Source organism: Molothrus aeneus, unplaced genomic scaffold (assembly GCF_037042795.1).
Source record: "Molothrus aeneus isolate 106 unplaced genomic scaffold, BPBGC_Maene_1.0 scaffold_60, whole genome shotgun sequence".
In the NCBI taxonomy this organism is placed as follows: Eukaryota; Metazoa; Chordata; class Aves; order Passeriformes; family Icteridae; genus Molothrus; species Molothrus aeneus.
The window spans coordinates 335,485-348,988 of NW_027099212.1; the positions used below are offsets into that span (position 1 = coordinate 335,485).

The 13,504-nt window shown below is 57.7% G+C and overlaps 1 protein-coding gene across 1 annotated transcript in view; it reads right to left on the reverse strand.

Moving 5' to 3' along the window:
* The window catches only part of LOC136571085 (Fc receptor-like protein 4), a 48,135-nt gene that overhangs the window by 33,138 nt on the left and 1,493 nt on the right, over window positions 1–13,504 (reverse strand).

Below are 13,504 nucleotides of genomic sequence, written 5' to 3' on the forward strand. Positions count from 1 at the left end.
CCATGGGAATTTGGGAAGGGAACTGAAGGATTCAAACTTCCTGATGCCCAGAATGCTGTTTTTCTATGGGAATTTGGGAGGGGAGCTGGAGGATTTGGGATCCCTGGTGCCCGGAATGCAGTCATTCCATTCTCCAGTTTTGGTAGGAATATGACATTGGAGCTGGAGGATTCAAACTTCCTGACACCCAGAATGCTGTTATTCCATGGGAATTTGGTGGGAATTTGGGAGAGGAGCTGGAGGATTTGAAATTCCCAACACTTTGAATGCCATTATTCCGTGAGCATTTGGGAGAGGAGCTGGAGCATTCAAAATTTCCAATGCCTGGAATGCCATTAGTCCATAGTTTTGGGGGGAATTTTGGAGGCGAACTGGAGGATTTGATGCCTGGAATGCCATTATTCCATGGGAATTTGGAGGGAGAGCTGGAGGATTCAAATTCCTCATGGCCGGAAAGCCATTATCTAATGGGGATTGGGGAGAGCAGCTGGAGCATTCAAAATTCCCGATGCCTGGAATGCCATTATTGCATGAGAAATTGGAAGGTAAATGGGGGGATTGAAAATTCCTGACATCTGTGCCTCTCATGTGCCTTTGCAGCTGCCAAAAGTGCAGTTTTGATCTGTGCTGATCATGCTTGTGCCAAACATTGGCACCAGTGCTTGTGCATTTTGATGGAAAAAAGCATGACTCAGTTTTGCTTGTTCAAAATGTTTGGCAAAGTGTTTGCAAAAACCATTGTCAGTTTGTCGGCTCTCGCATTTCCTTCTGCCATGAATCCTGGAAGTGAGGAATGAACCCTGATATGAGAGACAAAATATTGGTTAGTTCTGAGTGTCAAAATTGTAGAAAGACATGAAAGCCAACAATATCATTTGTAACATCCTTTAAAACTGATGCTTCTATTCTTTTAACAATACTAGCAATATAAGATAAATCTGTAATTAAATTCAAAAGTTCTGAAAAGAGCTGAAATGCTCTAAACTACTGCAGCCAGTTCAGCAATCTGAGAAGAGCCCTCTATTGTTTGAACATCTGACTCCCATGTTTTGGTTGTTTGATTTTGCCATACTATTACTGATTTGTGTGTTTTCCCTGCTCCATCAGTGAGGAGAGTTATAGCACTTAAAGGCTCCTCACTTAGCATGGGTTTTTCTCTAAAACTTAATTTAGCTTGCAACAATTTGTGGCCTGGGTAATGAATAGAACAAACACCTGAATAATTTAGCAATGCAATTTGCAAGTCTGAATTTTGCAAAGCCCAATCAACCCTTTTCACAGGTAAATAAATACAAAATCTTGGCTTGCCATCGTTAGCAATCTCGTTCTGGCTCTAATTATGATTTCAGCTGTCATCTCCATGGTTGTAAAAATTGTTTTTGGAGACCTATAAGGAAGAAAAACCCACTGTGTGATTAACAAAGGATCTTTCTCAGAGGTGTTCCATTGAAAAATGAGACCATAAAGTTGCATTTTTTCTCCTAACACTGCAAGAAATGCAGTGTCTACGGAATTTATTTCTAGCTTTACAAGAAAAGAGTAAGATGTTGGAGTCAACCAAACTAAGGCATAGGGTCAGCTGGACTTCACACCAAACAAACCAAGCCTGATCTTCAAGGTCTGGGAAACATTCATCTAAATCAGGGCAAGCCTCAGATCTCCTCCCAAGAGCCTTTGGAGTAGTTATGCTCATTAGTCCAAGTTCCACTCCCCTATTGGTTACATGTGTTCCATATATAGTATGGTTTCTAGAATGTTCCACCCCCAAGACTATATATTCTTACCTCTTCCTTGTTTCTGGCCCTTGGAGCTTCTCCCTATGTTGTGTTCTGTTCCTAAGCATAGTTCCCATTTTTATTTCTCATTAAAAGTAATTTCCTTGTTGGGCACTCCATTGTTCCCTCTCCTTCTCTCCTATTTTGCACCACGTTCACCCTGAAGTCAGGGGCCCCAAAGGTTTGTGACAGCCACCCTCACTGTGACAGGCAGTGCCCGGAGCGCTGTCAGGCAGTGCCGGGATCCCGGCTGTGGTTCTGGTCCCCACAAGTGAGGAATGGCAGCCCCAGGCTCAGACCCAGGCAGAAAGCCAACCAAGGGAGAGCAGAGGGAGGGTTTGGCATCTGCCTGGACCTGTGGAAACCAACCCAAGCACCTGCAGCAGGGTGTGTTACCCCCTTTGGACAAAGGTGTGAGCAGGAGCATCTCTGTCCAGCCATGAGCCCCAAAGCCCTCTGTGAGAGCTGTGAATTAAAAGGCCTTTACACACACACTTTTCACATCTTTCCTGTCTGCTGTGTTTCAACTCTTGGCAATATGCATTTGCCTCCTGCTTGGCGGGAGCTGCTGTGACCCAGGGCAAGCACAGAGCGCGGATGTGTGGGCCAGGGAGCGCGGAGAGCCTTGGCTGATCTTGGTGTGTCCCTGGCCTAGGAAAAGGCCTCCCCAAGGTGTCCTGCTCATTGGCTCACCCTGTGCATCTTGGAGAGAACAAGGCAGGGATTTCTGGCAGCTGGGCATCAGCCAGCCTTAAAATGGGGGTGTGTGGTGGAGTGAGCCCAGCTGAGACAGGCTGAGAGCAGCCCAGTGCTCCTTGCTCCTCTCTGCTGAGCCGGGAGCGTTTGTCTGCTTTCGGCATGGCCCTGGCTGTGTGTCAGGGCTGCTGCGTGGACACGAGACAGCCGGTCCTGTCCCGCTGGGTGCCAGCGGTGCCTGGCAGCAGCCCTGCATCCACATCAGGATGCTGGCCAAGAGAGGCCCTGGAAGCTGAGGCAGCTGATTTGAAGCTTTTGCGGATACGCACAGGGGATGGCCAGCAGCGTTCCCTCAGGATACAGCAGTGCTGAGGGGTCTCCCCAGAGCTGCCTGATGCCACCCACTTCTTGTGGCAGCAGTGTCTTTCCTGTGGGATGTTCTAGCTCCCCCAAGAGTGAAGAAGGAGCTGGAGAAAGAGCTTGCCAGGCTGCTCTGGATCCTTTCCCAGCAGGCCTGCCAGAGTGGAGAAGTGCGAGCTGAGCGCAGATGTGCCCATGGAAGAGCCGTGCACGGGAAGGCTGGCTGGGAAGGATGACCCAGGAACCATAGGCCTGGCAGGCTGGCTTTGCTCCAAGCCAGGGAAGGCCTTGGAGCAGATCCTCCTGCGTGCCATCCCACGGCAGGTGCAGGGAAGCAGGGGCCCTGCTGGAGGCTGGGAAAGCTCTGCGGAGGGACGGGCAGAGCTGGGGGTCCTGGCGGGCTGTTGAGGGCTTCTGTGGGGGGGTTTGGGGGGTGGGCTTTGAGGAAGGAGTTTTCTGGAAGGTGAGAGGTCTGGGCTTGAATTTGAGTCCCTTTGAAGGCAGCATCTGTGCTTTGGCACAGCTTTGGTTCTGGAGGGCAGAAAAAATCTCTGTGACTATTTCTTTTCCTGGTCCTGTTTCTCCTGCAGGGAACAAGAGGGGAGAGCTGTACTTTCTTGGCCACTTAGATATCTGTACTGGGGGAGGATTAGCCCTTTTGCCATCTACTCATTTGTTTGGGTTACTCTTGTAACACTGAGTGGTCTTTCATTTCTTGAGAGCTTTTATTCCTTTAAGAGAATGAGGAGATGATAATCCCTTCTTGGAAAGCACTTGCCAATCATAGAATGGCCTTCTTTTTGGCTCTGTGTAGTGTTATGTTTGGTCAAGTGACTTCCAGTAGATGATGTTAAGGCAAAGGAGTTGCTGCTTTGAGATGGGAAGAAACTTCCAAAGCATTCCCATTCTCGTGGCTATTCATTGGAGAAGTTTGCAACTTTTGGAAGTACTTGAGTTGAGCAATGGGAAGTAAAGCTTTCCTGAAGTGAGGATTCTTAACTGGCCCGAGCCCACAGAGCAGGGCAGCATTTGCTGATGTTTGGAGCAGTTGCAAGAGATCCTGTGGGGCTGCCTTAGACACCTGGGTGCAGGGATTGCTTCCAGCCTGGGCCACTTTGGCCGGGCTGGGGGCGGCCCCAGGGCAGGCGGCAGTGTGTGCAAGGGCCCTGGCTGGCACGCTGCAGCAGGGTCAGCGTTGCATGCAATGGAAGCCGGTGACCAAGGGCCCTTTGTGACACGTGGGAATCAGAAGCCTGCCCGGGTGCTCGGAACAGGCGACAGGACAGAAGGGGACAGAGCGGTGCCGTGAGGAGCCCCCGCACAGCTCGCTCGTTCCCGTCTCAGCCGGAGCTTTTCCGCAGCGTCATTCCCGCAGCTGAGCTCGAGGCCAGCCTGCGGGACTCTGTGACTCGGAGCTTTTCTGAGGCGTCTGCCATTCCTGCGGCCAGCGCCATCAAGTCCAGACGGTGGGATTTGGTCACCTGAATGGCTTAGGAGGAGTCTCCTGTCATTGTGGCAGGAGCCCTCAAGACCAGAGTGCAGGACTTGCTGTCCTGCAGCCTTCCTGAGGCTTGTCTGTCACAGGTGCCTTGAAGGCACAAGTGCAGTTGTTGACTTGGCGATATCCTGAGGCATCTCTCTTGAAGGCGCCCTCAAGAACAGACTCTGGCATGGCAGCCAGATTGCCCGGCTTGTTGAAAGTGTTCAGGGGGGAAAAAAAGAGAAGGCCTGGAGCCGCCCCAGCACAAGAGCCTGAAGACCCGGAGCAGATCCAGACGCTGCAGGATGGTGAGTAGCAGAGCTGGGCCACAGGGCTGATGGCTACAGCCAGCTTGGCCCCATGCCATCCCATCCCATGCCCTGGGGACATGCCCATGGACAGGATGGACGAGGGGCAGAGCAGACAGCCCACAATGGCCGCGCTCCATCGCCTGGGTCATGCCGGGGCTCTCCCTGCCTGGGGAGCGCAGGGCTGGGCTGTGTTCTCCGGCCTCTCCCGCAGCCCCTCAGCTCTGGCTGCGCTCGCTCTTTGCCAGGTGCAGCCCTGGAGAAGACACAAGAGCAGGAAGCCAGCCGTGGCCGCTTGCGCAAAACCCTGAAGGTACCTGCAGTTACCCCCGGCTGGGCTGGGCCTGCTGTCCCTGCTGAGCCCAGCAGCACGCTTGGAGCATGCCACGGAGCATGCCTGGCTTCCCTGCCCTTTATTCTCCTGCAGATGTTTGGGAAATTGCTGCGCATTCGACGACGTAGAAAGGTGGGCCCCACAGCAGCTGAGGGCACAGCCCAGCCTGCCTCGGGGCTGACCGAGCTCCAGGCAGAGCCTGATGTCAACCCAGATTGGGCTGAGCACTCAGAAGACTCTGAGGCTGCAATGAACGAGGACAGGGCAAAGGCAGACAAGGCAGCAAGTGAGGATGTGGCCGTGACAAACAGCAACACCGCCGAGACTGAGGACATCTCAAATACTGGCAGCAGGCCCACTCTCACTGGCATTCATGCTCCCACTAAGGATCTTTTGGAGGACAGTGCTGCTCCTTCTCAGGAGCAGGTAAGCAGCCTGGGGCCGGGCCTGGAGGCCTGCCAGGATGGTGTGTCCCCTCAAGCCATGGTCCCTGGGCCCCTCAGCCTTTGAGGCCAGCAGAGTGTGGCGGGAAGGGAAGCACTTCTTGGGGGAAGCTGGGCAAGTTGCTCCCTTGGACAGCACTCCAAATCTCCCCCATGCCTCCTCCAGGTGCCGGCCATGGTAAGAAACATCCACCAGACTCTACTGTCCCATGGCACTGTGGATGCCAGGCTGCACAGCCACATTGTGAGGCTGGCTGAAGAGCACCCTGCCGACGTGGTGCTGACCCTCCTGCGCTGTGCCCCAACATGTGACAGGTACGGGGCCCACGTGCCTGGAGAGCTCAGGGCTCAGCAGCCTTTAGGGCCCGTGGCCCTGCGCAGCCTGTGCTATGGGGTCTGCCGGACAGGCAGAGAGGTCCAGGAGCCTCGGGCCCCTCTGTTTCCCGAGCCTGCTGCCAATGCTCCCCCCCTGCCCCCCAGGGCACCGGGGCTCTTTCACCTGCACTCGCACAGCTGCACAGGGCACGGTACTGTGACTGAGATGCCCCTGACACAGAGATCTGATCCCACAGAGCTGCTGCGAGGATATGGAGAAGCATTGGCTCGTCAGGAGTGACAATGGAGAAAGTGCTGCCAACACTGGTCCGTGTAATGGAGGATTGGCCACTGCACAGCGCATGCGCCTCTGATGGGGACGACAGGGACGTTTTTGCCCTGGCTGTGAGTTTCTGGGCCCATGCTCGCCGCCAGGTGGCCTCTGCAATAGCTCTCAGTGCTCTCAGTGCTGGAGTCACTGGGCTGAAAGCTGGGCTAGGGGCAGGCTCAGGGGGCACCAGGCCCACTGCTCCTCCTGCATCTGCCCTTGGGCCCTGCCCCATGGACACCTTGGCACTGAGCGCTGTCTCTGGCTGCTTCTTTTGCAGGCAGCTCTGGTGACTGTGCAGGTGCCCGGGTTGCTCAAGGCCATGATCCCTTATTCTGAGCAACTGTTTCTGGCACTGCTCTTCCATATTGTCATCACTACGCAGCAGCCGCCAGCAGAGGAAGTTGATAGCTTCTGGAGAGCGTGCCAGGAGGAGCAGCGCCTTCCCATCACGCTTAACAGGTGCCAGTCCTCCTGTCCTTGCCATGCCCTTGTGGCCAGCGCCAGCGCTCCTAGTGTGACCTGGGCTTTGCTCTGCACACAGGTTTGCAGTGCAGGCCATGAAGGTTCTGCTCTGCCGACTGCGGTGTGAGCACGTGGTGATGTCTATGGAGCGCAAGTGTGCCTGGGAGACGCTGCTGTGTGCTGACACCCAGCACTATGCCATGGCTCTGCTGGCCAGGTGAGACCCCCTTGTCCCCGCTGTCCCCGGCATTTGTGCCCTGTGCTCCAGGCAGTCCCTGTGCTCATGGGCCACAGAGGCTCGTCACTGAGGGGCGGCCAAGGAGGCTGAAAAAGCCTGGGAGAGGAGAGTGCCCAGAAGGGGCCGCCTCCCAGAGCAGCCACATCCCCTGCAGGGATGCTGGGGAAAGACCAGGCCTCTGTGAGTCAGTTCTGGGAGAGGTTTGTCCCCCACCTCAGGGTCTCGGTGCCTTTTTTCCCCCTGCCAGGGAGATGCGTTATGACTTGAGCCCACTGTGTTCCCATGTGGCATATCGCCTTCTCCTGCTGCTCAGCAGTGAAAAGCCAAGCTGGGATCTGCCCTTGCTGGCATTCCTTGTGGAGGTGAGCCTGGTGGCCAGCAGTGCCTGGCTGAGCTGCCTCGCAGCTCTCTGGCCTCTCAGAGCCACAGCTGCCTGGGCCAGTGCCCACGCCCTGTGCTGCTGCCCGTGCCCGGCCCTGTGCGGTTCTGGGCTCCTGCTGGATGGTTCCCCTGTCACTGCCCCGTGCCTTTCAGGTCCTCGAGTGCCTGCACTTGAGGAAATGTGCTGGCACTGTTGTGAAGATGATGTCAAGTTGCCTGCAGATGGAGTGCAGGGAGCGGCGGCGCCTGGCGCTCAGAGGCCTGGTGGTGCTCAGCAGGGAGCCGTGGATGGTGAGAAGGGGGCTGCGGCTGAAGCTGCGCTGTGGAAAGCATCCCCTTGGGCGTGCAGGGCTTCAGGAGCTGAGGCAGCTGCTCCCAGCTCTCCTGCCTCAGCTGCCCCAGTGCTTTGGCTCAGGCCTTTGGCCTGTGGGCCCTGCAGCAGCAGCAGCAGCAGCAGCAGCAGCAGCAGCAGGGTGGGCTTGCAGTGCCAGGGCGGTGTTTGCGGTGCAGCCGTCCATGGCTTTGCAGCACAGCCTTGTGTTCCACCCAGGCCAGGAGAATGTGCAGCCTTTCTGAGAGCCTTCTGGAGCTGCTGGGTGAGGCCGATGGAAAGGTGGTCAGCATGTCCATGCATGTGTTGACAAATGTGCTCCAGGCAGACATGCTGGTATCCAGCAGCACTGCCCCCAAGCTGGCTGAGGCACTGCTGCTGCTCTTTGACCACGTAAGGCTCTGTGTCCCCAGCTGCGGGCACTGGCTGCTGCCCAGAAACTTTGGCCAGGTGAGCGTGGAGTATTTGGTGTAAAGGCCTGATCCTCTTGCATTCCTCCAGGACAACAGCCATGTGCAAGTGCTCTCCCTTGAGCTCTTCTTCAGGGTGATGGAGTCGGTAGTGGACAAGGGGAAAAAGCCCCTTGCGAAGGTTTTGAGCCAAAGCCTCCTTCCACTCTTCTTCCAGTGCCATGATGAGAAGCGGTGTGTGGCAAAGGTGAGGTTTTGTGTGATGCTGGTGGATCTTGGGGAGGGGGCTGGGCTGCCTCCTGCCCTGGCACCTCCAGGAGTGCAGCCTGGTGCAGGCCTTGGCACAGGGATGTGGGTCCTGTGCCTTGGCCCGTGGGGCCATCTGTGGGTGTCTGGTGCCCTGCAGGCCTCTCGGGAAACGCTGCTTGGTGTGGCCAAGTTGCTGAAGAGGAGGAAGCTGAAGCAGCTGGTGAAGAAGGGGCAGCTGTCAAAGTTCAGCGAGGTGCTGGTAAGGAGGGCCTGGAAGCCCCAGGCTGAGGCTGGAGAAGGCCCCTGAGGGCGGTGCTCAGGATGAGGGGCTGGCAGCTGAGCCCCTGGCCGCTGCTGCAGGCAGAGGCCGCGCGGGCTCTTCTCCAGGCTCCCGTGGGCCCGAGGCGGGTGCCCATGGAGCCCCGGCCCGGCGGGGCTGCGGGGCGGCACGGCGGCTCCCCGGGCAGCAGCCGTCCCTCTGGCCCCTCCCCTCGGGAGCCCTTGGCCAGCGGCTGCTGTGGCCGCGCCTCAGGGCTGTGCGGGCAGGGGAGGCCGGGGCTGGGCGCAGGCAGCGCCCGGCCCAGGGGCTGAGCCCGCGCCAACGCTTCCCTCCTGCCGCTCTCTGCAGCTGGCAGAGGACAGGAGCCGAGCGGCCGAGCACCTGCGCGGGGCCTTGCGCTACCTGCAGAGCCCACAGGAGCCCCTGCGAGAGGCGGCCGTCAAGATCATCGGTGAGTCCCGAGCCCGGGCTCCCTCCCCGGGCCGCCGCAGCTCGGCCCCGGCCCCGCCTGCTGCCCCGGCAGCGCCGGCCGGGCCCGGCGCCGTGGAGCCCCGGCCGGGCTGGGCGCTGCTGCCGCCCTCTGGCAGCCGCGCCCTGGGGCGGCAGCGTGCGGCAAGGGCCCGGGCTGAGCCCTGCCGGGCCAGCAGCCCGTGTGGCCACGGCGCCGGCAGCGGCGCTGGCAGGGAGCTGCGCCGCTGGGGCCGTGACAGGCTCTGTTTTGGCAGGGATGGCCGGGACGGTCATGAGGGGCCGCAAGGAAGAGCTTCAGCTCCTCAATGAGGGTGAGTGCGGGCAGCGGGCTGACAGCGGGGGCTGCCGCTGGGGGAACTGCAAATCCTGCCCTGGCTGCGGCAGGCTTCGCTGCCTGTGTGGACAAGCACAGAGAGATCTCAGGGAGACGCGCAGGGGAGATTGGTGGCCAGCACCTTCTAACCCATCCCCTTGTCTCCTGCTGCCTCCTGTCCATGGCCAGAGTTAGGAGCTATGGCCCTGGCAGGAAGGCCTCCTTGGCTACCTGCAGATCCAGGCTCTGACCGTGGCTCTGCTCATCTCTCTTGCAGCCCTTCAAGGCCTGAGAAGAGATGACAGCCCTTCCCAAATGAACATAGCGCTTCAGCAGAGAATCATGGAGAGATCTGCAGAACTCCGTTTATCTGGTGGCTCAGAAGAACCATTGCTGCTAAAAGGCCTAAAGACACCATGGAAGAGGAGATCACCTGGAGAGACCAGAAGAGACCAGGAGAGACCAGCTGGAGCTTCAGGCACAGCTGATGATTGGCACAGCTGAGCCTGTGGGAAGTTGCCATAGCTCCTGCCTTCTCCCTGCCTGTTGACAACTGCGTGCCTCCCCAGCCCTCAGACCCTGCCCGTCCCCTTTCTTCCCTCACCACTCCTCCCTTTGCTTGGCCTTCCGTCAATAAACAGTTTGGCTTCTTCCCTTTGCCCGCATGCCTGTGGAGGTGAAGCAAATCCGGGGCCCTGGGACACACAGGCCCCTGCTGCCGTTCTCTGCCACGCCGTGTTTTGTGCACAGAGCCAGAGGAACAAGGGCAGGCCAGGCTGGAAAGGTCCCTGTGCTGAAGGTGCAGTTGCAGAGCACTGTGCGGTTCCAGATCTTGCTGAGCACACTGGAGGCCAGCAGTGGCACAAGGAGCCTGTGTGTCAGGACCAAAGTGGTGTCTAAGGCCCTGCCATATTTGGTCCGCTGTTGTGCGTGTCAACAAGATAATGAAGAACAGACAATGAAGGAAACCTTATGGTTTAACTGGTGGGAATTTGACCCTTGAGGGAAACAATGGACTGGTCAATGGATGGGAAGCTGTGCCACAATGGAGCTGTGCTTGGCATGGAGGGAGTATCACAAGTCATTGCAGCCTCATCTCACGCACTGGCCAAGCGTGAAATGATGTTGTAACTGGAAAAGCTCCATTCCAGAGGAGGAGATGTCAGGCCTCGCCATGGCACAGGCACTGAATCATCCCCAGCACACGCAAAAACCTTCCCGGCAATAAAGGAAGCTCTTGTTGGGCAGAGCTGGGGGCATCTGACCCCCAAATGGTATCAAATACTGCCTTCTGTAGCCCAGAAGCCCTGTGAGAGCCAGCGGAGCCCTGTGTTTGTGCACAGGGATGCTTTAGGAGCACGGCTGAACTTCAGTAACTCCAGGTATAATTACAACACCTCCTTAAGAGTCTGAGCTCCCAGAGCGGAACAGGGGCATTGGCCCAACCAGCTGCAGTTTTGCCCCATTTTGCCCTCCCAAGGCACTGCTTCCAGCCCAGGCTCTCCCTGTGCTCCAGGTGCAGCTGCAGAGCCCTTGGGGCTGTGCCTCTGCCGTCCTCCTCCTCCTCCTCCTCCTCCCCCCCCACCCCCGTGAATACTGTGTGGGGATCAGCAGTGGCCCAGGAAGAGCAGGAAGTCCAAACGTGCTCTGGAGCCCCCCGACGAGCTCTGGCAGAGTCAGCACCGAGCACCAGCTTTCCTCAACATCGCAGGGCAATTCAACATTCCCAGAGCTGCTGTACGAGGGCTGGAAAAGGAAAGAGGAGTGAAAGGATGAGGGTTGGCAGGAATTGTGGCACAAAGCCACCAGAGATGCTGCTGTGGACCCAAGACCTGCCTGAGGTCGGGCGCCGCCTTCCTCCCATTCGGGATCATGGAGAGCGGCCACGGGTGTTGTGCAGGGCGTGTGCCTGGCCCCGGGACACTGCTACGCTGCCAGTGGGCACTGGGATCCAACCTGCTGCCTTGGCAGCTTCTGCCCGCTGCCGGCGGTGGTGCCGGGACCGATTGGTGGCCGTGAGTTTGCAAAAGGAGCGATTTGCCCTCCTCCCTCCCGCCCGAGGCCGCCATGGCCCCTGAGGGGATGGAGCTGGAGCGGGGCGGCCCCTGCTGGCCGGGAGTGCTCCCTGCAGCGCCCCCTGCTGGCCGCGGTTATAACTGCCACAAAAACCAACAGCGCTGAGCGGGAGGGAAAGTTCTGCGTTTGTGTTGTTGGTTCTGTTCTGCTTTATAAATTTCCTAGTAAAGAGCCCTATTACTTTTCTTACACTTTTGCCTGGAAGCATCATCATTTTTGAAATTAAAAAACATTTTAGACATGTGTCTTCTTTCGATTCCAGGAATGTTCCCACTTTCCATGGCAGATATTTCTCATTTAAATGAGTTGCCAGCTGCTGGCTTCCAGTGTGGATGAGACAGACAACCCAAGAGCAGACACGGTCAGGGAGTTGGCCACCTCATGGTCTGCCTTTTGAGCCATTAGGGCCACCAAGGGCCCTCTCCCCAGCGGGCACTTCTGGTCATGTGGACACTCAGGAGCTGGCTTTGGCAGAGTGTCATGCTGTCCCCAGTGTGCCAAGGCTGACAGACTGATTGACAGACGGGGCCTGTCTCACAAAAAGCAAGGCCTGACCCACCCCTGCCACACACAGCTGTTCCAAAATGTCTCCTGACATCAAACTTTTCCTGTCTCTGACACTCCACTTTGTGCCATGGCCTGATCCCGACTGCCCTGGGAGAGGGGGAGGCTCTGGAACCCCCCAGGGCCTTTGTGACATCCATGTGTGGGGAACACATCAGAGGAGGGGTTTTGGGACAGAGGACAAGAGAATCCAGAGCCTCCTGAAGGCCACTTCAGAACAAGGAAGGTCCAGGGCCCTGCAGGTTCCCCTAGTGGAGAAAACGTGCTAGGGCAATCATCTGGGATTTGCCTCTTTTTTGGCGGCTTTCCCAGGAAATCATTAGTTTTCTGATCCTTTGGACTCTGAACCTTGTTGCTGTTGCTGTTGGTTTCATTCTCTCTCGTTGCTGTTTCAGGAAATTGTTCTCCTCTCAGGTCTTTGGCATTTTTGTGCCCCCATGGGGAGCAAGAGGGGCAGTTTTTAGTGGCAGCACCGACACGAGTGGGTGCCCATGGGTGGGGACCCACGGTGCCCCCAGTTCCCCCCAGTGTCACAGCACATTCCCGTAGATGTCACCGGGTTCCCGCGGTCGCCCCTGGGGTCCCCGCAGCTCCGCGTTGGTCACCTGGGGATCCTGGAGGGTGGTGGCACGGGGGGACGCTGCGAGAGACACGGGCTGTGGGATCTGGGTGGGGTGACACTGGTGGGTGACGTGTCCCTCTGCGTGTGTCCCCCCCGTACTCACCCCCTGCCCTCTTGGTGACCACGACGTGGGTGTACAGCAGCTCCCCCTCCTCTGGGGGGGCCGGGGGATCCGGGGGGGCCCTGAGGGAATAAAGGGGATGTGGGGGGAGGGGGGGTGAATGGGAGGTCTTGTGGGTTGGGGAAAAAGGAGAGCGGTTGGTTTGAGCCTCCCACTCACCTTTCCTGCTGCTTCCTGGCAGCTTCAAAGGAAGAAGGGGATGGGTGACTGTGGGGTCCCAGGGCCCTGAATATTATCAGGATTCCTAAACTCCCAAGGTACCCCCAAGAATCCCCAAAGCCCCCCAGAAATCATTAACCTCTCCCAACCCCCTGACCAAGTCAGCCTCAAGAACCCAAAGCCTGCCAGGGACAGAAAAACCCATCACCCCCAGGGCCCCTGAAAGAAACCCCAACATCCATGCAGGACCTTCCAGCACCTCACCATACTCCACAGGACCCCCAAACAAGGTCACAATTTTGGGGCTGGGGTGCTTCCCTATTGCTTCCCAACTTTGGGGGCCTCAGGAGCTCCCTGGGACCCCCATCCACCCACTGTCACCCACCCACATGGTGCCACCAGTGCCAGGCCACAATGACACCCACGAGCAGGAGCAGGAACAAAAGGGCCCCACTGAACCCCTGCGGCCACTGCAAGAAACAGAGGGGGACACATCAGGGTTACCCTGAACCCTGGGTGTCCTGCACTCCCTGATGACCCCGTGTGGCCCCACCTTTGTTGCAGTGTCACAGCCACGACCAGCTCAGTGCTGGGTGCCTGGAACACGCAGTGCAGGTCCAGCTGGTTGGTGGCCACACACCGGTAGGTGCCCGAATGTCCCACTTCGATGTCTCCAAGCTCCAGGAGGGGACCCCAGGCCACCTCCTGCCTGTTGTGCAACCAGGTGAAGGTGACAGGGGCTGAGCCCACCTGCACCGAGCAGCGCAGGGTCACCGTGTCCCCCT